Raw genomic sequence first — 27,738 nt, 5'->3', positions numbered from 1 at the left:
CTATACTATTCTCAGTCAATTAGAACCATAGATGAAATTAGAATCGAGAGTACGTAGAATTGCACAATTTAATTTTAAAATGTCCAATTTGAATATGCATACATGTAATATCACAAATAATTGGTGTATTTATTATTATTCTAATCCTCTTATTTCCTCCAAATAAATTGCCTGATTATATTATGATTATCTCATTAATTTCTTCGGTGAAAGCCATCAACAATAACATAGTTGGAAACAATGCACCGAGTAATTGCGCGGCTGTATTCTTTGCGGTTCAAAATTAATAAAATTTAATCTCTTCATTCCAATCCAAGCAAACATTCTGCAAGGTGAGGATTGAGATTAGAAATTTAATCAACGTTCTGGTGAATTTGTAATTTCTATCGAAATTACCATCGATTTTCTTTCTTTGCCGCAAAGTAAGTACCTTAAAAATACCTTCTAAAATTACTTAAATTCGTTCCGAATAGTTTATTATTTAATTTTAACGATGGTAGCTACATAAGTGGGTATGTATGTGTACAAAATTGTTCCTTTCACACTTGAAATGCTGATTCCAATCACTATTTGATAATGTTTTGTATTATTTACGTCGGCATTCAAACAGGAAGGAAATGCTTTCGCTGTCGCAATGCATTGCTCGTACTGGAAAGGTGTTGTAAAAATTATGAAAAAGCACACGAATATCAAAAAGGTGAGTCTTTGCGTAATATTTGCATTACGACTAATGAAAATGTTATAACAATCGATCGTGTTCATAGATTAGCGTAAAATGTCGTAATAGTGAAAGAGCTTCTGAATAAATTGAATCGAATTGAATATTTAAATTTAACTGAATGTCGAGATAAAGCTTAAGATTATTATAATGATCCTGAAAAGAGTATCTAAATGAAATATTCTAGCATAAATTTTAGCTCCAATGAAAACTTCCATTCGAATATTTTCGTTTTTTTTATTATTATTATTTTAAAGTTCAAACCACGCGTGTGTGAGATCGGTTTTCGAACGTGTGAAAAATATTCATTTTTTGGTACAAAATACTTGGGCAATCGGTTTTAATTAATTTATATTTCGTACAAGTACGTAAGCGTATAATACGAACATTCTATACATATCGATCATTGCTATAATTCTCAGCGAAAAAACCAAAATTTTTTAATGCTTTCTATTCATGTAGACTAGACAAACTTTATTGAAACTTAAACCTAAAAAATATACATACATAAGCATGTATGTAAGTACATTGAATTGCTATTGAATACGTTTGTAACTTAATTGTTGATTTATTTAAGAAAAAAAATACTTTGAACTATTTTTATTATAATCAAATGATATCGTTACTAGCAATTCCAATACCGGTACTACCGATGGAGTTTGGCCAAAAATCCTTCTTTCGATACTACCGGTAATATATGTACATACATATAATAGATTACTGGTAGTATCGAAATATCATAATTTTAATTTTATGCTAGTTGAATTGTTTTGAATTTAAAAGAAAACATTTAATTGGTTAGTTTGTATGGATTAATCGAAAAATAAGTCGACACTAAGCATCCTTTTTGACCTTCTATTCAAAGGAGTCGCTTAGTGTGTAAAAAAAATTAAAATCAAAGATAAAGTATGCCAAGAATATTGTAATTATAGTTATAACTGACAATGAGAAGCTTCGTCGCTCTCAGATATTTTCAGAAACCTATTTTTTCACTTGACAATGATTTATATACATATAAAAATATTTTAAAGCTAAGACCATCTTTTCCACACAAAAATTTCTTTAAATTCTTTCGATATTCGCTGATTGGTAATTAGCGTGGTGTAGAAAGACTCAACACATTATTTTGTTAATAAGGAAATTTTACGAAGGCCTAACAGGTAAACCCCAATGCATCTTCCTGGCCAATTACAAACATCGATAAACAATTTTGACAAAGCGTCTTAGAGATCTATGCATACATTTTTGATAAGCTGACATTTTTTTTTGTTTTATATAAATCGTCAAATTTAAAGTTTCTGAAGAACACGAAATTTGCGAGACATTAATGGAAAAATTTTCAGCATTTTATACGAATCAGCGAAATTCGAGATGCTGGAAACTCGAATATTGCGAGAAATGGGTAAAGGTTGCCAATTTGTTAGAACCGTTTAATTAAAATCAAGTAAATTGTCAAACTCTGATAGGAAAAGATTGACCTGGAGTCACAAACAAAGGTTTGGCCAGCAGCAACCAGTTGGACTCGAACCCGTGACCACTATGTTCGAAAGTATATATGCCAACCACTAGTCTACGCTGCTGGTTAAATAATTTATGGAAATAATTGATTAAAATAATTATTGAATAACGGAAAATTAAGCTTTTTTAATTTATTAATATCGCATTGGTAATTAATTAAATTGTGTTATACTTATTGCTTAAGTAAATTAATATTGGTAGTAACAAATGCCACTATTTTTTATATTGATTTTTTTTTTGTGCACGATGCTCAAAGGGAGTTCTCATCTAACGTATGTATGTATACAATGTATGTCACAGTGACATTATATTTCAAATGAACATACATATATTTTCAGTGACGTTTCAGTAAAATCATAACCAGTTACATTTTCAGGGTTGATTTTATTGATTTAAGATTAGATTGTTAGGGTTGGTATTATTTAAGGGTTAGGATAGGTTAGGTTAAGTAAGGGTTGACCCTATACATTTAAGATTGGGTTGTTAAGGTTAAATTTATAGAGTTAAACGTTGTAAATTCATTGTTTGATACATTTTCACTGCTTAAATTGGTTAAAATATATTTTTACTACTGAAAATATATTTTCACTTGAAATATGCTTTCACTGTAACATATGCACATAGGTATATATGGAATATTAAAGATATTGTATGTATGAAGCACGTGCCGTTTCGGGGGTAATAAATGAACAAATTAATATTCAAAATGATGATCTCTCTTTGACATCCAAAAGCATACAACATAGTGCGTCTGTAATGGTGTCCTTTATTGTATATTTTTTTGAAAATTTTGATCTGCCTTTTTAATCTAATGAATTTTATTTTTATTATTTCTAATTAGCACCTAATTCAGATTTGATAGCCTAAAGGTAATTGTCAAAATGTGAGAGTGGTGCTCATGATGGAGCGTTGACCTCACAGCGGCCGGATCGTATCTGACTTGGAGACCACTCCCACGCCAAGATGTTGTCTTCGAAAAGCTGCCTTGCCACTGCACAATGGACCAGCAAACGGCCTTTCGTTGGGCTAAACTGCTTCTTCCACTGAACTTGATCGCTTGTCCAACAGCTGATTTCCGCATGACGACCTTAGCACACGCGCGGGCCAACTTTCATCGGTCATTGTCCAGTTGCTTGCAAACCAAAATGCACACAATGGGTCAAAATTCAAAGAAACACACATACATATATTTTTAATTGAATTTTATCAAAATTTTAAGTTCTCATAAGTGCGGTGCGTGATTGTTTCTCACCGCTGCGGTATGAAATTTGGAAGATGAAAACGTTTGTCGGCAATATCAATATGACGCCTGCTTTGTACAAATAGAGTAAGCGAACAATTAACACGCAAAATTTTAATAAGTTTGTGTGTACATTTTTTTATAAAAATATTTTCAATACAAATCGTGCGAATCGCAACGGAAATAATGGATTTTCGAGAAAATTTTCTTTCGCATCATTCTTTTCATTAATTAGTATTTTTACTTCCGCACACATTGCGTGCACTATTATTTATATATAACAACAGTGTTTTTTTTTACTATCACAATGAAAATGATTTATATTTTACTTTTCACAAAATACTAATAGAAATATGTATTGCAATTTTGGATGACATTTTCATCCACCCAAGTATTTACTTTTCCTTTCTATGAAAAATATCCTAAATTCATAACATAACAAAATACTAATTATAAAATATATATGCAAGTACATAGTAGCTACTTATTTATTTATAATATATTGTATCTATATAAGCTTCTTATTTATGTGCATACATATATTCATATATAATGTATAACGCCTCGAATACTAACCTTTCCAAGCTCCAAGTAATACAAAATAAATCCCTAAAAATAATTTATAATACACCCATATATACTAACCTTTCCAAGCTCCAAGTAATACAAAATAAATCCCTAAAAATAATTTATAATACACCCATATATACTAACCTGAAAAAACTGCATGCCATATATAATATTCCGTTTGTTACAGACATTACTAACAAACTAACCAGTAGATTCTATGACAGAATCACTAATAACCATACTAACACACTTGTGAAGAGTCTCGGTGATTACAACAAAATGTCTATACCCTTCAGGTATAAACACAGATTACCTAAACACAATCTGCTTTAGGTCATCGACTTTAGAGAGTCTTTAATTAATATTATGTATTAGATGTATTATGAACAATTATAAGGATTGTAAATAGGTTTTTGAGCTCTTTTTCCCATTATGCTTTAGATTAACATTAGAATAATATAATACTGTGATTACTAACCAAATTAAATTAAATTGTAAAATAGAAAATGATCAGTAGACCAGTAGCTATTAAAATAGATATAAGATGTATTGTGAACATAATTTCGTAATAATAAAAAGCATTTAAAAAAAAAAAAAAAAAAAATATATATATATATATATATATATATATATATATATATATATATAATGTATGTACGTATGTATCTACATACATATGTATGTACATACATAGTAGCATAAGTTCCTTATGTTTAAATATATAAATAAAACTGTATACATATTGTTGGTATTCATTTCATCAAATATCATTAGATTGGATATCAGTTTTACAAATATATTATATTCAAAATTAAAAAAATATATTTGAAATCTCAAACATAAATTTATTATGCATTTTTATGTGTAATAGTATTATAATTTATGTAGATACCCATGGTGACATTTTGTTGACTACTCGAATGATTATTTATTTTAATTTAAAAGTATTTGTATAATATGTGAATGTACTTAATATACATACATACATATATTGTCTAACCAAAATATCGCATTTGCCTGTACTATTTACAAACTGTACATAGATTGTGTGAATGTATGTATTATGTGAGTCCCAAAGATCTTTAATTTTAAACATAGTTCGACTAAATTACACACCCCATATATGTACATAAATATATAATATACATATTTTCATATCATGCACATATATACATAGGTACATATGTACATACATACATATATTGGAATTATTAAAAAAAATAAATTATGAAATTATAAAATAAGATGATCACACCCATCGACATTCAATTGTAAACCTTAGCAACATCACCGGTTATTCAGATGACATCATCGTCCAGCTTCAACCTATGTAAGTGCAAAGTTCGCATCCCAGCACATCTAGCTGGTCGATTGGTAAATCATAAAAACGCTTCGCTGGCAAAGATCAGCCATCGTGAAATTTGCGAATGTGGCGTAACGAAATAGCAGATTGATTTTTGAAGGATTCGATGTGGTCCATCCGCTTCTCCTTTATTTATTTTTTCGTCTCAGAGCAAAGGTACATCTCCAAAGATTGATGTACCTTGATTTTTCTACATCGGGAAATATAATAAATGACATCATCGATATGCGCAGATTCGCTGAGGTCAGAGATGAGCGCACAGGTACGTTTCTCACGTTGTTACGAAAATCAAGAGTGACTTTCTAATTTTGCTCATTTATTGAGAAAAATGATGATTCGATTAACGAGCTAGCATAAAAAAGCACCACATTTGCAAACACCTGCGGTCGAATTGTAAGCCTACGTAAAAAAAAACCACATACGTTCACTTTTCCTTTTAAGTGTCCGAGTCTAATGCTAAGGCCTACGCATTTCATAATTTCACAAAATATCAAAAATTTTTTCGAGTTCACGTGAAAGTGTGTGTGTGGTCTTTTTTATAATCATATTTTATTTATTATTCTTGAAGGCACACATAGATTGTATATTATTGTTAAAAAGAAATGCCAAACAATTGGCATATTGGTTGCAAAAATATAACCGTTCAAACGAAAGTCTACGAAAAACAATATTCTGTATTACAATTTATAACTTTTTTTATTCGATTATTCACGCCCTTCTTCATGACAGCTTGAAAGCATTTTGACACCATTACATATTCATTTATTCATGTTAAGTTAAAATATAAATTGAAAAATAGTCAACGGCCTGAACAGTATTATTATACGGCCTGAGTTATTGCATTGTTCGACGCATACATTTTTAATACAATGTCATTTCCTTTTAAGTCAACGTTTAGTGATCCTGTTAGTATTTTCCCAGCGCAGAGAGGAAATAAAACCAAAACAATTAATTTATTGTCGCTCATTCGGCCTCTCAAAAGTGTTCAATTTAAAATCGTCTTACAGCTTTTCCGCTAATCACCGTGCGAAGCTGCAAAGTTCAGTTGACACGATTATTAACATGCGAATAATTCAAAGCGGTAATTTAAAATGTATAAACACATCTAACCTTTTGTAGGAATTGTTATGTACAGTCAAATAAAATGTTAAAGTTGTGAAAACACTAGTAATTTTCATTTGATTGATGTACATTCACCATACAAACATCGCACACCCACACGCTAACTATTTTTAAAAATTCCTGCAATTTTTCTTTTGAAGACAAACTGTTTAATTTGGAAAGAATGACATCACTCGCGATACATTTAAAAATTACAAATGAAACTTTCTTTTAAAACGCCGACAAACCGACAAAATGATCGATAGATCGTCGTCGGCCCGAATTCGTATCTCGAATAGGCGGAAAAATAATCCGTCGATAATTATACATTTAGCGGTGATTGACCGACGTTGGCTTGTCCAAATGATCGAAATTTTATTGTGATCGATTTTATGTGGTTTTATTTTGTGTTGTTTTATTCAATTGGGATTGACAATGTTAATGGGAACTTTCACTATTGTGTCTTAATGGTACTTATGGCGTTCGATTCGATTCAGTGGAATTGTAAAGCGGTTTATATAATGCACGCACAATAATACCCATACAAAAAGTAGGCAATTGAAATGAGCTATCGATCGTCCTGTCCTAATGGGGGGTTTGAATACCGCCATAGTGCAATTCTAAATTTTTGCGATTAGATTGTGATCGAGAAAAAGTGCTTTTTTACACACTTCAAATTGACACAGCTTACTTTCCCTTTTATACAGCTCTGTGGAGAATCGTGGGTTTTTAGCTGGAATCAAAATCAATGAAAATTCAAACGACTTCTACTTTGATTTCGCCTTTAAATCCAATTTTACCATAGTGATATTAAAGTTTTAAGTCATCAATACAATAAGTATGAATGCAAAATAAGACATGAAAAAAAAACAAAATTAACATAAAATATGAAACAAGTACATATAATATTAGAACACATTTATGACTTCAAATTAAAGAATCCTTCAACCAGATCAGCATCTTCTTCTTCCTCGTTTGCTCAGTTCTGAGCTTCGTCTGGGATTTGATGGATCCACTCCTCCCGGTTCTGTGCCAAGATGAAGGCAGCAGTTTAAGCGACGATCCAGTCAGTTCTTTGATTTTGTCTGAGTCATCTCTTGGGAGACCGTCCTCTTGCTCGCCTTCCTTCCAACATTCCAGTGACTACCAGCCTCGCCAGACTCTCCGCATTCTTCCTGGTAATTTGCCTGGAGAGTCTCTTTGAAACTGCCTATTCGTTAAGGATGGAGTTGTTCGTGCGTCTTGTAGTCCGTGGGATGCACAGCATCCATCTCCAACACTACATTTCGAATTCATCTAGCATGTCCCTTTCTTTATTTTTAGGCTTTTCTCAATTCCATTCAATGCAATGGAGAATACCAGATATCAGTATATTTCAGATTAAACAAAGCCAAGTTAAAATAAATCTGGTTGAGGAGCTTAATACCCCTAGCAACAGGTAACGAAGCCATCAAATTTGTACGTGCCATGGGAGAAGAGAACAATACCCGAGTTGGCTGGGAACATTGAAGCTCAATTCTGCAAGAATTTGAGGATTTCTCACCGAACCTGCCAGTAACTTTTTGTATGAGTATTGAATTACTAACAAATAGTGATTAACTAATACTATTACTAATACATATATTTGCATTTTTCTTATGTTCATGTCAAATTGGAGAGTGGTATTTGACAAATCCGTTACGCCAAATGCGTATATTTTATTATTTTCGCGTGTGTGTGTGTGTGTGTGTGTGTGTGTGTGTGTGTGTGTGTGTGTATGTGTGTGTGTGTGTGTGTGTGTGTGTGTGTGTGTGTGTGTGTGTATTCGTAAATGATTTACATCAGCTCACAATATACATATGTGGCACTTTGCTTACATATATAAAAAAAATAAATCGGAGTCGTAGTCACATATTTTTCACATAAGATTCCATAGCTCTGCTTTTATGAGCCGCTCACCATCCACTGCTGGATGAAGACCTCTCCAACACGCTTCCACTCGTCTCTGGTTTGCGCAACTCTTATCCATCTCACCCCACACAATTTCCTAATTTCGTCTTCCTTTTGCCATTGCCATTGCCATTTGTATCTCTTCACTCTATCCACTACACCCACTACCCTTGTCATACTTTTCACCCACGTATTCCGTCTCCTGTATTTCCTAGTTATGCCAAGCATACAGCGTTCCATACTTCTTTGAGTGGATTGGACTTTGTATAGAATCTTGGCGTCCAATGTCCAAGTTTCACATCCATACGTCATCACTGGCAAAACGCATTGATCAAAGATCTTTTTCTTCAGACAGAGTGGCATTTTTGATTTAAAAACAATATTCATTCATCTAAATGTACTCCATCCTAATTTCATACGTTTAATTATTTTTTCTACTTTACTACCGGATATTTGAATTATTTGACCTAAATATAAATAATTATTTACAAATACATGCATATTATTTCATAATATTACATTAAAAATCGATGCAAATGGCGTATTGTGGATTTGAATGCCTGGAATTTGTTTATTTTCAGTACATAATCATACGATTGTTTCAATTATGATCCAAATTTTCAAATGGCCTAAACTTTAAATAAATAAATATGCATGGTTGGTTAAAAAAAAAAATTCACTTATTATTACAAATTTACTTTAATGTATTTATATGACATTATTCACCTAAGATTATTATTTTAAATTATGTGCGATTCAATCTAGGTTAACGTTTTTAGGAAAAGTAACCACATTCAGTTATGTAATCTACGATTTTTTTCGTTTACCGGTAAATAACGGTATACCAATAGTAGAAAAAATGATTTATGAAATTAATTGCAATTGTAATTAATGGCATTTATGTAAATTAGAATCCTTAGTCAGGACGTACAAGAAAGTTATAATTTGCATTTTTTTACATAGTGTCAAGCGTATGTATATCATTTAATTCCTATATATAGAATAAGAAATTTGGATTTTAAAAATTATTAATTTGTATCACGCAAATAAATTATTTTAGTCATACATTTTAATTAGTATAATGATAAATAAAATATAATTTTCTACAAATTTAAATGGAACGCAAGCTTTTTTAAACAGATTGAAACTGAAAAGTCCAAAATTTTGCAAAATGACGTTGACCGAAATTTTAGTATCGAGCATCATAAAATTCTTTAACGAGTTAATTAACTTTAATATCATAATTATATTATGCTTAATTATTCAAATTTAATTCACAAATATTCATCAAGACTAGCGCAACGGAATAATTCACGAGCCACGCATGCAAATCGTACAAGAACTACACAAAACACTTCGTTATTGCATTGCTGCAAAAATTTGCAAAGACTCGTCCTGTATCAGTGAAATTCAAAGGTACAAAGTACCAAGAAAACTGCAGATAGATCAGAATTCTGTGGAAATCGGCAACCGTTGTCGGTGAGAGCCGTTCAGTGTTGAGGCGGCTTTGATAGACGTCGGTCGCGTCGCGGTTCTACGTCTCGAGAAACTCTTATAGCCCCTTCCATAAGGGTCATAATCGCAAGACTCAATAGTCATAATCGCGCGGCACAAGCACAGGCCCACCGAACAGGTATTTTAAGGTCACCTTCGGATGTTTGCATTTTTTTTTATAATATTATTTCAGTGACCCGTGACAGTGCCTTCGTTATTCGTACAAGTGTTCGGTGTGTTATTTATCATACGTGCTTAAATTATTGTGCAACGCATTACGCCAATACGGATTAATCAAAGCTAAATTTTTGGTATGTTGATTTTTATCTTTTTCACTAATTTCACATGTGATATGTGTGTCTGAAAATAGTGAGCGTGTTTTTGAATGTGAGAAATTATACATTTGATCTGAATGTATGCCGTTAGGATTAATAATGTTTAAATGTCGTGTTTGATTTTGAAATATTGTTTATATGTATGTACATATGTACATACGTATCTTGAAATAAGTTACGGTTAACATGCAACACGACTGGTTAGTTTATAATGGTCTTATATGTATGCATCAGTAATGATGTAGTGTCATTTGATTTTGTATTTTGTGATATTTTAAAGATTTATATAAAATACCCTTAATTTCAGTACTAAGAAACATAAAAATAAAATAGTTAAATTATCACAATTTAAAAAAATAATAATATTGAAGCATTTTTTGTATAATAGTTACAATATTTAAATTCAAGTAATAAAAATGTTAAAATTTGATTTCATTTTTCATTTGAGAATGTTAAATTAATCAGAAAATTGCTTGCTTTCTACCACTTTTTTTTTCGTTGAAAAATATTCTATCAACTTTGAAATTTCCCATCAACATTAACGCCTTACCTGCTAAGTCATCAATTTTCAAAGAAATAATATGTTTGTTTTGACGTAAATGTGTGTCATCCGCTAACGAACGATACATTATAATATGAAAACCAAACATCAACCCGGCCGTAACGTTAATATAATTAATAGTCTGAATAATAGTTGATATAACTCTTGTCATTTCTTTTTTTTTACATCAGATATTACATTTTATTCAAAATATTTCAATTGTCTATTTTCTCTCATTTAAAAAAACTTTCTATGCCAAGCGATGACATCGAATTTTACATAATCAAATTGAAATTAACATTATACAATACCGGTTAGATCACATTTTGAAATTTCATGTACGTTTGCCGAGTACCGTTTACTTTTAAAATTAATTCAATCAAGAAGCTACGTATATTACCAAATTCTGCGATAATAATTAAAACGACCACTTCCTTTGAATATATTAAAACGATTCGAGGTCGCCTTTTGGAATCAATGGGCTAACGTTGCCATATTCGACGAGTCGGTTAACGGTGACATCTAAAAATGCGACCAGTCACGATGATTAGAAACCGATAGCCTAATCGTAATTACGGTCGAATTATTTAATAGCGGGTAATCATATATATAGAAGTGTATTTGAAATGTGTTCTCGAACGAACGCACTATTTGCGTGAGCGTTCGTTAGCCGGTATGTGTGTGCACTGGTCTAGAAAGTATTCAGGTTTATTGATACAAATTATAGGAGCAAATGATACTAACTGAGTACGTGATGCACTTGCCGTAAACGAAACTTGACTTTCTGAATGCACTATTGGACACGAAATAAAACAAAGATGACCCACAAGGTAGAAGACAAACAAGAAAGTGGAATTATTGTTACTGTTTGGTAATAATTCTATGTACATATGTAATATACGTTTCAATCAACGTCGCACTGTCGATAGCATATTCACTCAATTATTATTTGAATTTACTCAAGTGCATATTACGTGTATTTATATCTTATGTACATAGACAGTACTTGATCGGATATAGGATAGGATGTACTACATGTAATGTTCGCTTATTTATTTGTTACAAAAACGAAAATCTGATGTTTATTTTGAATCAAATTCGATTACAAACTGTATTCCAAACATTTGAAATTAACGCCAATTATTGAATGCATCATTGTGATACACATATGTAAATAATCTTCTCCCCTTATCTATGTACATATGTATCAGTGGCGTGCCGTCATTGGAATAGAGGATATAGGCTAGGCTCTTAAAATCTTTTACCTAAAATTTAAATATATCAACAGTTCAATTCAATAAATTCAAATCGTTATCCATACTGATATTTTTCAGTCGAATTATCGAAGTTTGGAAAACGGAATCAGCCCTACCCGAGGTAGTGAATTGTTATGGTATGGTCCGTCACGTAGTTCGCTTGCACGGCTCGCCGTCTCAATTTTGTTCCCGCCGTGTTACTGGAGAATTGCTATGTATAGGCGGTTCGTCGAAGACAAAAAATTTTGTAATATACTCGTCTCTTTTCATTTTCACTGAGAATATTGTGTCAATCAAACATCATTCTGATTTTTTTGTTGTTGTTAAAATAACACATATTTACACAGAACTTCTGAATACAAATATGGCAAGGGGACTCGGCTCTCAAAACGATTCCCTCAAAACAAATCAATGCGGAGTGCGTGGAATCAAAACAAATTATTATAATTCGTCAAAATGGCTAACTGCGTGTAAATTGAAAAACAAACTTTTTATTGATTTTGTATTTCGTTTGAAACAGATAGAGGTGTGTGAAATAGCATTGATTTTTACGATATCGGCAATTTTCATAAAGCCAAAAAACGCCACGGAAAGTGTCAACCATATTTATCTTCAATAAACAAATGTACATATAATAGAATCCAAATACAAAACAAAATCAATTGAGAATGGATATTATAAAACATAAAATAAGTTTTGAAAAAATTAATGTATGTTAATGTGAAATTCATCTTATCTTATTTGTTGTCTGAAATTAAAAAAAAATTAATATATTTTTTTTCAATACCTAGTCCCCTGTTTTAAAAGTCACGACACGCCACTGGTATATACATACATAAGTAAGTTTAAGTTGGTATTTCAATAACTAATTAAATAAAAAGGAGTCATATGTATAAGTATTTATCTGCAAATACAAGTAAATTATAATTTTAACGAGTAGATTTTATTTATTGAGTAGTCTAAATGTGTTTTGAAAATTTGAAATAATAAAAGCGATATTTTTTATTGGATTGTCAGATTTATTTCTTATCTACTTAATTGCGTATATTTTCTAACTAACTTATACCATTGATTAATCCTAACTAACCTATACATTTTTTATTTGGGGGGAGAATAACTTTAATCTCGTGTTCATAATAATTTGACAGACAAAGATCAATGCACATCATATTTAAATGATTTGTTCAGTCGAAATGTATATTAAATTGTACTATTATTCAAACAAAAAAAAACAATCGAAATTATTTTTATATGTAAAAACATATTTCAATTATTTTTGCTGTAAAAATACCGTCACCGTTTTCAAAAATCGATCTTAAAATCAATAAACATCTTTTAATTTACGGATTTGAATAAAAAATTACTGATATTAAAGGCGATGTACATACATACATAGAAGATTAATCTTCGACAAAGTGCAGCCCCGACTCCGACAAATTAGAGGTTGGGATAAAACTTTTTTAAAAAAAACGTAAGAAATAATGTGATAGGAATAAGTTTTTTTATTAAATAAAACTTGACACCTACTATTAAATATATTAGTTTATAGTTAAAAAAATGCTTACCATCATGTATGAAAATTGGGCACGAAATTATGATATTATTATCATACAATATATCTGTTGCTTTTTTTCAAGTTTATCGATTAAAAATTCGTAAAATATAGATATTTTTAAATATTATGTAAATGCATGTATACAATTTACTAAAATGTGTGTATATGTATATATATATACTTCACTAAAACGCTAGCAGCGATTGGCTAATTCGTTCAATGAAATATAATCCATTGTTTTGAACTTTAAGAGTAAACGAATACGTGTATCGTTTCTGAATTATTCAATCATTCAATAGGTAGCAATCGATATCAATTATATTGACTGTACATCATACAAAATGACGAAATCCATTTATGCAGACTCATTTTAAAACCATTAAAGGAGCTCTTTTTATACGTCGCAAAAGAGATTAAACGCGAAAATAAGATGCTAGGATGTCGTCTATTTTGACAAAACGCTAACGAAAAAAAATCGCCAGGCGATCTTTTGCTCTTTGTAAATAAAATTTAATACGATCGGTTAGGGGAAAAAATCAACGACAAAAAATGAATATCGCATGATCACTTCCTACAGCACAAGTTTTTGAAGTTTTTTTTATTCCAATGTGGTCGGAGTTAGATTACAACGATGACAGCTGCATAGACAGGATGTCTTCGAATCGGTCGTTCCGGGTTTCGAACACGACAGGAAGAAGTGTAAGACCAGTCTTTACCCACAGAATAAAACCGTGAATAAGCGAATTTTAACGGTTTGGTTAACACGAATGTTGGGTTCTCATGCACATCATACATATGTATACCTTGATCGCCAAATTTACTTTTATTTTTCTAAATCTCGAACTCCAGTTCTTAATAAAAATACACATTCCTGTATTCATAGTTGAATAATGTGTCAAAGATTGTTTCGTTCTTGTGGTCATTCACTTTCTATGAAATCTTTGATTCTGATAGTCGCGTGTATGTTGGTAATTTAACCCAGAGTGCCTTTGCTTTTACCATACAAAAACACTGACGCACTGCATTATTAACACTTACCCCAGACACGAAAAGATGATGATGATGATGACGTGTATGTCCGCAGGTGGAAATTTTTTTTCGACGATTAAATTTTTTTTCAAAGAGTCTTCGTCATGTCTTTTTACATACCTCCTTTACGTTTCACATGGCTTTCGTGTTGGTGGTCATTTTTATTATACTTGTGAATGCTTCAATGTATTTTTATTTTTAATTTAAAGATTGCTACATATATTTACTTTCGATAAAATAAAAATTTTACTTTGTATCGTATAATATAGGAAATAAGTATTTACGCGTGCTAATATTCTTGTTTTCACTTTCACACATAATTGATTGATTTTTTTTAATATCGAATTAATAAACGGTGCATTTATTTTTTTACGACAATTTCTCTATTTAATCGCATCCTTTCCATTTGATATTTATTGACACATTATTCATCAATATATCGATTAATTTTTTTCATAAAATCGTTTCACCATATCGATTACACATATAAATTCTTCTTAACCGGTCCTGCGAGCGTTTTGTTTGAAATTTTCCTCGAGACGAAAGACTCCACAAATAACGATGACCCTTTCGCGGATTAAAATTGCAAATTATCCTTAACACATTGACGACCGGGATAGCCTTGAAATCCACTTCGACCATTCCATTGGCGAAACACCGGATTCCTTGTAAACTTTTTCTATTTAAAATAAAAAGAAACTGGCGCGAGAAGAACTGGTTTTAAAGCCTTATATGTGCGGGATATTTGTGCACAACGAATGTATGTATGTACATATATATGTATGTATTCTATACAAATGTGATAAATATAAAATTTAATAAAAAATGCATATATTATATAATTTGATGATTATTTTTGAACATTAAACATTCCACGATGAGTATTTATGAAGTTTTACGAAGGATAATTATATGTATTATCGAAATTCTGTAAAAAAAAATCATGTATGTACATATATATGGACTTTTATAAAAAACACGTATAAAATTAAATTATTTTTTAATCATATAGTTCTATGTAGCTTCAGTATAATAGTCAATGAAACGTTAAGTTGTTATCATTGTGATATTTAGCTAGAAAAATTTGAAAATAAATTTCTTTACAAAAGAAATGTCTTCTCAGTATTGTTTAAGATGAAAACATATTGAGAGGTACGTGGTACGTTTTCTTATAAACTTCTTATTAGCTTCACTCTGCTATTTTTAAATAACTTTGTACATGTAAAATAAACGCTGCTAGGTACCGTCGCGTTTCTTCATAAACCTTACCCGCTGGAATGTTTTCGGTGATATTTTATTCTTGAATTGACATAGGTTTGACAGTGATCGATAACGCTGATTCCCATACTTGAAAAATCGCAGGGGAAAGTTTTCGAATTACTAAGATCGTACAAATAAACAATGACAAGAAGACGGCGTGTCTTATTTATTGTTATTTTTGATGAAACTGGGAAATATTCAAATAAAATCACAGTGGAATTTATTTTGTATGCAATGAAAAAAAAATGTATCGACTAACTAGAAAAACTTCAGCATTATGTACGTATATTTATAAACGTGACCTTAACGTTCACTTGTAAATATTTGTTACTTATCATTATGATGATTGATATTTAGCAGTCGTCAGCAAAACGACCTTAGCGCTATTTGGCCAAAAGTTAGCAAGTAATTCAATTTTAATCGCGAGACATTTAATTCCGTAAATAATATCATTTCAACATACACCATAATAATAGCATGTAATAAACAAACTATTCTTAAGTAGCACCAGGTGGTTCACTTACAGCGAACGACGTTTGAACAATTTGTTAATGATTCATTCCATTTACATGCACGTACTTTCTTTTTCACGTCCAACGGTGACATCCTTCTTTATAGTGCAACGATATTGTCGAATCGAGTGCTGTTGAATCATCGTATCCGGTTTTTTTTTATTATTTCATACGAAACAGTATCGCATTGTCGTTCTTCTGCATATTCGCAATGCAGTTCTTCGTAAGCGCACGGAGAGAATCGACCCGCTGCTTGTACGCTGTTTTTTTTTTTGCTAAAAAAGAAACTTGGAATTCTTCTGTACTGGCATCAACTGTAGATGGGTACCGATATCACCACACTCATTACTTGAACATATCACACACATAAATATGATAAATATGCACATTGTCTGTAATGTACATATGTACATAGTCAGACAATTGTTAATTTGCTTAATGCCAATATTGAAATTGCATTAGTGAACGTCGATAAAGCTAAATACGCTTTTAATACAAATGAGTGATTTTCACTGTTGCCTTTAAGGAATATTTTTTTTCGAACTTAAACCTTTGGGTGCGCAATTAAATTTCATGAAAAGTCATGCAATGTGTCAATTATCCAGTAAAAATTGAAGATATAATTGCAATTTTTATATGTTTATAATTATATCTATATGTACATTCAGAATTCAATAAAATTTAATGAAAAATTAAAAAAAGGGAGGGAGAAAAGAAAAAAATGTTTTTTAAAAAATTTAAAAAAGGCGTAGGATAAATCCGCACCTCGCACTTGAGAGCCTTGTGATATGGACTAGGATAAATCCGCACCTCCCACAGTGATTTGGATTTATCCGCACTTCGCATCTAAAGGGGTTTTTTTTGGCGCCCTCTTTTATTTTTTACTGTATTAAATAAAATATAATTAATTAGTATTACAGAAAAATATAGAAATGAACAGTCAATAAATTGCAAGAACCAAAAAATAAAACTATTTTAATATTGTATGCACATACCCCATTTTGCCAATGTCGCAAAAACTGGCCATCATATTGTAAAAATTATAAATAAACTTATACCCAGTGGTGTAAGTACATACATAGTGCTAAAAATGGAAATGCCGGAGCGTCGAACTTATCGCCCCCCCCCCCTTATTTTTTTTGAACTGGCCAGTATTAGTTTATCAAAATATTTTTATTTTTTGAAATGGTCTCGTTAAAGTAAAATAAATTTGTAATATGTATATATTACCTTTTTAATTTATTTATTATATGTATTCGTAAGTGTATCAGTTTTTGAATTTTTAGGACTAAAACAACGTCACGAATTAAAATATGTTAATGAAAGTGATAGGTCGGTAAAAAAAAAATATAATGAAAGCATCGAATTGATGCTGAAGTTCCAAGTTGAAAGATTTAAAAACAAAATTAAAATATTTTTCCTAATTCTATTTGAATTGAAAATTCTTGAAAGTTTCAAACGAATAGTTCTATGTTGGGATTTATATTTTGAAAAAATAAATTTACAAATAAATTTACAAAAAAAAAATAAACAAATAAAAGTTATATATAATATTTTCATACTCTTTTAATATTAGAAACGAAAAATCTACATTTTACATTAAAAAGAAGAGGGGCCCGCTCAGGCTCGAAAAATCCCCCATTACAACACTACTTATTAGACCAAATTGAAAATTTCATGTTTTTTATCGTTTGTAAAGTCTGTTACTATGTTGTCAAAATTTTTATTGTTCGTTAATTCATATTATATTATTACTATGCTTAAATTTGATGTCCGATCTCGTCTACTGGTTTATCTTAAATACTTTTTGATAACTTAAAAAAAATAGGGCGCCCCTTGGATCTGGCGCCCTTGGCAACAACCCCGTTGCCAATGTGTTGCTACGACACTGATCGTAAGTATTGTCGTTCGGCAAAAGATGGTAACCAAGCAAACCCCACTGTGCAACATCATCCGTGTCGAACCATTCGCTTTCCAATCACTCCGAGACGACGTTTTCACAAACCATCGTTCACCGGTGAATGAGACATGTCCACCGCAGGTGAATGGTAAACATTCTGGTCAAAGACCACCTACTTCAACTCAATGACATTCACATACCATGCAGTTATTGCAACCGGCTCTAAATGCATTCACAATTCAGAACCAGAAGACTACAAAATTGTTGTCATCGCATAAGCCTGACCCTCTCATACTTTGGCTTACGGTCATCTGAAAATTCTACCTCAGTCCTTCAAATTCTGATGATAGTATATTGATTTAAATTATTCAACATATAAACTTGATTCATTACATTATTTATACATAAACATTAAAGCGAAATGAAGACATTAAAAATCAAATTTATGATAATCTTTCAACGATTTACGTAAGTACATATCGAAAATTAAGTTTGGATAGGTTCTATAGAAACTAAATGCTCTCATTTCAAGCGTAACACTTAAACAAAACAAAAACTGCAGTCAAGCGCGTATTAAATAATCCTCAAATGTATACATTTTATTCTATTTCTTGCCATATTTAGGTTAATTGATTCTGAGCGCGTGTGAGGTCGGCAATTCAAAATTCAACGCGGCAGGTTTTCTTCTCTCGAAATATCACGATTTTCTCGAATGATTTTCTTCCATGTTGACTTGTTGTAAAGTGTATTTAAAACGTCTATACACATTCCATATTTATATTCGTGAGTGTGTTTATATGTGTGTATATATATATATATATATATATATATATATATATATATATATATATATATATATATAATATATATATATATATATATATATATATATATATATATATATATATATATATATATATATATATATATATATATATATATATGTATTTTTTTTGTATCTTGTGTACACAAGTATAGATAAATGCCCAACACTTTCACCAACAGATATGTCACTTGCATTGGATAAATAATATTAAAAAAATCCAAGGCCTCAAATAACCGGTAGTCGGACATTTAATTTACAGATTTTATCTCGATTCGATTGTGTCCTTATGAACAAGCTAATGGCTATGTTGAATTGTGAGTTTTTAAAGTCTACCCTGAGTGATTGTATATTTTTGACGTTCGTTGAATTATTTTAAATTTCGTGTACAAACGAAACAGATTTCATAATTAAATCTGTAAACATCTCATTACAATCGCGCTATTGTCTTTCATTTAATTGACGGATGGTGTTTTCAGTTATGCAAACATATATTTTTTGTATAATTAAATCTCAACCTTGGGCAATAAGCGGTTTGCTTAAAAAATCAACGATGATACATAAATTATATGATTTTATTGATCACAAAAATTTCATACATATTGAAGTTTATTTTATCGTAAGATTTATAAGTGCTTTGACCGAACATGGTAGATTTTTATTGATTTAAAAGTTGTTTAACATACTGATCGATTTGTGAAATAAAAATGAGACGAGTTTTTATAAGAGTTATTATAATAACGACATATGTATTTGATAAGTTGAGATAAACTTATGTTATATAAAAGTGAATAAATACGTATAATAAATATTATAGCGACGAAATCGTTGAGTTTGTATAAGTTTATATATTATAATGTACATATGTTTATATGTATTTATGTATGTATGTATCTGATTAAATATTTGCGTGATCGTTAATGGACAGCTATTTTCAATATTATTAAGTGAAATGAGCGAAATAGGCCAAGAATCACATCATTGTAGTTAACTTGAAAAAAAAGAATAATAAGAACGTACAGTAAGTATTCTTAGTAACTGCGACTTTATTATCTGTCACGTAAATGCTTAGAGAACGTCACGAAACACCATTACTTTTATTTCACTCGTTTCGAAAACTACCGTAGAATTGTGTCAACGTGTGCTTAATTAGCCTCTAAAAATTAAAATTCTTAAGACTTTTTCCTCAATAAAATTAAAAAAAAATTGTTTCTGAAATTTTTAGTAAAATAATGTTGTACTTTTTACAAACCTCTTTTATGTACATACATATGTACAATACCTATGTATGTATGTATGCATGTACATACGTAAAGTTTTTTCATTCGAAATGGCTTTATTATTTAGAAATCAATTAAATAAAAAACTTTCTCATAGATTGCCATTTCAACTGAAGTGACTCCTGAACTCTACGAATTCTTTATTATGTTGGATATTTTGCATTAAATTATAATTTACTACATAAATTCTCTAAATTTTTTTACAAACCTCTTTTATGTTTCACTTATGATTACAAATCTGGAAAAAATTTGCATCTTATTTATACATCCTTCAGTAGTTTGGCATTTTTTATTAATGTTATTTTTCTTAAATACTTGAAGATTAATTCTATAGGTTTTATGACAATAATTTAGATTTTTCTTATTGTTTATATATTGCAGATACTCTTATTATATGCAGTGGTGTAGTGCTAAATAGAAAAGTACCAGGGCGGTGTTTAAATTTAACGACCCCCCCCCCGCTTTTTTTGTTACTTAAAAAATAAGTATCCTAATATTGGTAGTACAAATATTTATAAAAAAAATCAAACGCTAATTAACTTGAAAAGTCAATCAAAATGGTGTGAGTAAGTTATTTATTTTTGTAATGTAATAATATATGTATATTTCTGATGATTCGATTTCGGCATGTGTCTATAATTTTTTAATGGATTGTTGTTGGGCTGTTTTTAAAAAATGTTTGCACTCAAATGGGCATTTGAGTGAGGATACGGTTGTAGTCACCAAATGATAAAACGAGAGTCTGCTTACAATATTTGGTATACAAAATTTTATATGAAATATAAGGAAAAATATTTTTTAAGTGTACTTAAAAAACATTTTTATATCATAGTCCCAGGGCGGCGACCTGGCTCCAAAAAAAGTACGAGGGCGGCCACCTGGACCGACCTGGCCCGACTACATCACTGATTATATGTAATCTTTAAGCTGACGATTATTTTGTTACATTTTCGCGAGCCTACATACATATAGCCACTCGTAACTTAGCCGCTTTAATAATTTAATACGATGCTTATATGCGTATTCTCGACTTTATCTATTTACAATTTATATATGTATGTACATTAGGCTGGAGCGAAAACTGTGAATTTTGGATTTTCATCGATAGACCTAGTAGAAAACATTTGTCTTATCAAAGAAACTTTAAATAAAAAAGCAATGTCCTGTGCGCTCATTCAATCGATTTATCTCAACAAAATTTTCTAAAAAAAGTTTTTTCACAAAGTATCTATTTTTCTATATTTCTACGTTTAATATTCACCTATTGAAGTGTATTCGGGTCAAGTATGAAAAGTTTTGAATGATTAACGAGAATTTAAAGTCGCCGTTTCGCTCAAAATTCATCATACAAAGCGCACCGCGCTCTTAATTGGTGTTTGTATGGGGGAAGCGTTCGTTTTTTTCAGAAAATCGTAATTTTTTTCATTTTCCCGTGATTATTTTTAAAACAAAAGTTATTGAAAGTTTCCTCGAGCATATATATTTAATCTGAACCAAAAAAAATGAAATCGAATCGAAATATAAGGGGCCAAAGTGTCTTGTTTAAAATCGATGAAATTTTTTATTTAACATTCCTTTGACAAAAGATTTCCCTTAAGTCCATCGATGAAAATCCAATTTTTGCTCTGGCCTAATGTATGTACCTACATATATATGTGTGTACATGTGTACGTAATAATAAAAATCGATTATACATATGTATTGGTGATCATGCGAAAACTCGACTTCGAGAGTTTGAATGATTTGAATCTGGAAATATAAATTCCTGATTCTGGAATTACAGCTTCTATAAAAGAATCGTAACAAGTGCCTCTTAAATTACATAGCACTTCATCTAATGCTTTTCTTTGTCTTAACTATAATAAAATCATCATCGTCTTCTGCTAGTGGAGCGTCGACACTGGCTTTGAGCGTTGACGCTCCCTGATTGTTTATATATTCGTCTATTATGTTGATATGTTCGATGTGACATTCTTCGACACACTCGGTACAGGAGATAGTTTTGAATTATTGTTCTTTTTGCTTTTATAATTAGTCTGTTTACTTGCGACGTGCGTAAAAGTGCCGGTTTTTTGAACAATTTGCCATTTGAAGTCTCGTCAACCAAGTTAGAAGCGTTCAAAACGTGATTTGAGACTCAGGTTTGATCTTGTTCAAATGTTCGAACATCTCAGCTATCGCACCGTTGATGAGAGAAATGTCATTCGCCCCACTCTGAGACTTCAGGACTCTCACTTCTTCATTCAAATCCTTAATAGCGATCAGAAGTGATGTAACATAAATAGAATAAAATGATGCCGGAGGCAATCATCGCAGTTTGACAGAATCAATCACTGATCATGTTTTTTTTTAAAGGCAGTATAATGTATGATGTGCAAGTGCGTATTAGTATGAGATTTCAAATTCATATTTCATCGTTGAATATTATATTGTACTATATTTATATATGTATTATGTATACCATAATTGATATTGAACATAAAGCGTTTACAGAAAGTTGCTAATACGCGATACATTCGTACGTTATATTTGAAAGTCGCGTAACTCGCGTAAACAGTGTGTACTCAGTTGTAACAGAACAAATAAATAATAATATAAAATACACCTGCTAAGTTTATATATCGAATCGTCCATCACGTCAACTTTCCTATTTAACAATTTAACAATTTTAAACGCAGACACAAATCGTTCGACCTGCCTCAACTTACGCCACTTTTCCGAACGCAAACCGCGACAGATTTCTCATAGATGGTTTTTGTCCGGGCTTGACGCATTTTCTTCAGCAATTTTCCAGTAAAAGTATGTTTATCTCTAGTAGAGGTTGTCGAAAAAAGCATTAATTCCGCCTAGCGAAAGTATTTACGGGTCGTTGCGCTTGATCGGTCAGTCATAATTCCGAAACAAAACAATTATGGGTACAAAACGATCATTGTAATGCCCCTCGGCTGCGTTCCAAATTCAATTATTTACTTAACATGAATAAACGTAGCTCGATTTTGTAGTTAATCGCCCGTGAAGAGATAGGTCGTGGGATAGTTTAAAATTTAAAATTTTCGATTTCCAACATTGGCTTCGGCTTAATTTAAGTTCGATTCTGTTTTGTGTGTGTGTCTTAAAGAGAACTGATATTGCACTCAATGTATTCAAATGACCTTTCTGCCATACTCCCTTTCAAAAATTACAATCCACGCTCGAACACAAAAAAATATGTCAGTCTACGTGTAAATTTACTTAGCAGTAATTTAACGCTCGTATGTTTGATCAAATGAAAAATCGTACTCAAAAACAAAAAAAAAAATGTATTTGTTCAGATTTTCAGATATTTATTAGCTAAAATATTATGAGCAAAGACCGAACGATAAAATTATTACAATTAAAAACGAACGTCAAACTTTCTTATCTGCTCTAGATATGTATTATTGTGTTTAGAATAAAATCAAAGTAATCGATCAATCATTTTTATCGATTAGAAATTGTCATGAGTATATCGAAATAGCAGATGTATCTGGTATCACCTATTAAAATAATAAAATGTCAATAAGATCCAAAAATGTCTAAACGATTAAATATAACCTGCTCGTGAATAATTTTCATTTGTATGATGTAGTTTTGTATTTATGTATTAGTTTTTTAAGCCAAATTAATAGACAATAACGAAGGCTTTTAAATAAAAACCAGAACAATTATAGTAACACTTTCAATTTTAATCTTTGTTTTGAATCACACCTATTATTCTGAGACTATCTACATATATATTATAATACTTTTTTTCCGAGCGTGAAAAATTAATCTAAATATCTTTTGCAATCCAAAATAGCACTTAAATAGAATATTCATTAATACATTGGGTGCAATATAATCCCAGATGCGTTCTTTTGAATCATATAACCGTTGCATTTGAGCGGTCGACTGCATTTTTATTTTCTATAATTTTAATATACACTTGTACGACTGTGATTTTTGATAAGTTTTAACCGTTTTATCGAATCATCTCCGAGTCTATGTCGGATCTTTTTTAATGTAATTTACGAGCGCATAGACAAATTATTCATTTGGCCCACTTGACCAAATTGAAACTAACGCGAGTGTGAAGGCGGTGATAAATTTGCCGTGAATCTTCCGTTAAATTAAAATTGGAAATTAAAGCAGTACCGACATCGATCATAATTGAATTGGCGAATGACAAAAGTTGCGCAATTATCTGATGGATTGATCGTATTGGTTTTCAAATCAGAGACAGAAATCGCACTGTAACATATTAACAAAATTTATATATCGTCGAACAAATTAATTGCGGAAATGATCAATGCGATATAATAAATATCGCGACATCGAATGGCCATAAATCATTAACGAATTGTCTATCAACTCAATATAAACGGACAGTATAAATATATATATATATATATATATGTAAATCTAATTTTTAAATAAATGTTTAAATTCAAAGTCTACCTATGTGGAGATCTTTACTAGTCCAAAATTAACTATATATTTGAGTATTAAGTTTTGGGTGGCGATATAAAGAATTTGATGAAAATAAAAAATAAATAAATGAGATATATATGGACGTACATATGTATGTACACATGATTTTTTGAACACCGTTAGTCCTATCGAACTGAAATTTAGTATCGGTTACTGAAATTCTTATCGACACGACGTTAATTTTTTTCAAATTTTTAAGTCCCCTTATAGGTTTCCTCTTTTTTTTTAAGTTTTTGAATTCAATTATCTCCCAAACCGCTGACTGAATCTTGTTTTACATGTGATAGAAGTAATAATCTATATAACCTTAAATTTTTTAAATATTTTTATCTGAACCGGAAGTAGTACTTTTACTCGAGATTTTTTTATGTTTTTCTCATAAACCGTTTGGTTTATTCAACTGAAATTTCATATCTAGAAGTTTAAGCTTAATACCAAGTTATTTTTAAAATTTGGGAAGTATCCGTCAACCGGAAGTGGCATTTTACTCTTCTTCGATTTTTCTTCCACTATTTTCCACTCGTCACGAAAAAATTCAAGAATAATTCTTGTCTTAATGAGATGAAAATAAAAATAATCACTAAATTTAATAAACCGGAAGTGGGATTTTTTCCTCTTAAAAAGGTCAAAAATGTTGTCGCCTGGATTCTGTCCACACCCCGTACGTATCAAGCTGACAATTTATATTTATACTCTTTATGTACTAACTTAGAGCTGATAAGGTTATGACCTGTAAATTATTGACCCTGTAAATTATTTTTATTTACTTGCTATTTAATGGGTATAATACTGATAGTGATTTTAAGTTTTAAAAAAAATTGAACAAAATCCGACAGCCGGAAGTAGAACTTTTGTCTTGTGCAAGTTTCCATACATTTGCCCACAATTTGTATCGAAAATGCTGTCGTATTTGTGAATGTGTCTGTGCGGTTCAATATAGAATTTTGTTTTGTGACTTTCTTATAATCCTCATATACACAGATAAAGTCATGGGTTGGTCACACCCGAATTTTTTTCTTTAAATTTAACCATTTTTTTAATTATCTTTTTCATCTCACAGGCTTTTCAAAGCCGATTTTATCGCCTTAAATTCGATGTATCGCAGTAACGGAATTTATTTTCCCTGGACATGGATTGTGGCGTCGTACCGTTAAAATGGTTTTTAATCGCGTATGTCCGAACAATAAAAGTTACAGTTTAAGGTAGTTGGTCATTAAAACGCAATGAGTGAAGTGTGGTCGGTTGTATAATAATAATATAAAATGGCCATGGCTATTGCAGGCCATACGTGTAAACCGCAAGCTCTCTGACCGTGAACTCTATGTACTGCTACATGTGTAAACGAATAGTACCTAGCCCAAGAACTTTTACCGAGTTTTACCGCAAATTTATGACACGGCTAATCGCGTTCGTAGGCGATTAAATACGCCCTAGCATAATAAGATAAGACGTCATTTGAATCAATAATTGTTTTTACCGTTTGCCCACTTACGATCCAACTGAGGAAAAATGTGAATCTTACGCATATCCTGGTGAAATCGCGATTTTTACATGATTGTCTTTGGAAAATTTGCATTTGTTCGTATCCAACGCATAAAATGTCAATTGCCGTTGAAAATTGTAAATGTTAAATTTATTGATTTCATACTTTTTTTATTATTCGTGAATATTTTGCTGTACATATGTATGTATATATATATGAATATTTGGAAAATTATATTTTTTGCATTATACATTGAATACCTACATACATATATTTATAAACGAATAATTGTGTTACAAAATGCGTGATACAAATATGATATATTCAAATTTAATTTAATTTCGCCTAAAGCATAATTAAGTGAATTTTGTTATTTGTGAGTACAATTTTACTGTACATAAATATATTTGATCTTGATCTCTTTAATTTGTCGACCTCGAAATCATAGTAAATATGTCGATTTAAATTTAATTTGTATTGTTGCGTAGGGGCGGGTGGAGGATCCAAGTAAAAGGCCAACAGTCGTTTCACAGCATTTATTGATGATTAAGGAGATACACGCAATGGCAGTGCTCAGTCCAGAATGACCTGATATCGCCTAAGTATCGCCTTATAAGGGATAGATCTCTCAGGACATCTTCGACGTCTAATTTGTTTACCTATTGTTATGGTCACGTACGGATATGTCTTCCCACGACATTCCCACGACACGGTACAGGTCAATCCTGCGAAAGGACCAATACCAGCCAACTCGGTCGCCATTGTTTAGCCTACATGCACTTAGCTTGTCGCTAATCCTTAAAACCACTTACACCGGTCACACGGTCTCTCAGGACGCTACCCGGCCTAATCCGATCGCAATTACTCGGTGGCTCTTTTTAGTATACGTAACAGTATCATAATATATGTATACTTAACGTGTATGTATATATGTATGTGTATGTGCAATTATGTACAATATAATTAGCTGAAAAATTTTCAAGAGAAAAATAATAATACGTAATATTTGACAGACATGATAATTTTGTCCACTTTCCATTCGATTGCCAGTGGAATATATGTACATACATACACACGCTACTAAACGCCGTCGTTAAGAATCATTTCCGGATAACGAATCTCGTTAACGGGCGCGTGACTAGGCATAGACTGCCAAACGTTCTCAAACTTTTCACTCCAATCGCCTCCGATCGCGATTAATTAGTAGACTAAGTACCTCCGTGCAGAATAAGTCTACTCAATCATGTAATGTACAAAGCGTTCTCCAAAAGTCGTGACGCAGTTTTCCACCTGCGATTCGGTTTGTCTCACTTGACGAGTGCCACTTTGGACACGATTTGGGC

General features: G+C 31.2%; 1 protein-coding gene across 2 annotated transcripts in view; it reads left to right on the top strand.

Annotated features, from left to right (window-relative positions):
• The first annotated feature begins 9,927 nt into the window (after positions 1-9,927).
• LOC143913492 (glutaredoxin domain-containing cysteine-rich protein CG31559) overlaps positions 9,928-27,738 on the top strand; it is a 71,700-nt gene continuing 53,889 nt past the window's right edge. The window contains exon 1 of one of the 2 annotated variants that reach the window (XM_077433445.1): positions 9,928-10,072. The gene's annotated coding sequence lies outside the window, so the exon portion shown is untranslated. Of the gene's footprint in view, positions 10,245-27,738 lie in introns of both variants that reach the window. The other variant, XM_077433368.1, reaches the window with a different exon arrangement.

The sequence above is a fragment of the Arctopsyche grandis genome, chromosome 1 (genome assembly GCF_051622035.1).
Source record: "Arctopsyche grandis isolate Sample6627 chromosome 1, ASM5162203v2, whole genome shotgun sequence".
Lineage (NCBI taxonomy): Eukaryota > Metazoa > Arthropoda > Insecta > Trichoptera > Hydropsychidae > Arctopsyche > Arctopsyche grandis.
Note: the sequence above shows the minus strand (reverse complement) of the source record. Positions and strands in the feature narration are given on the sequence as shown.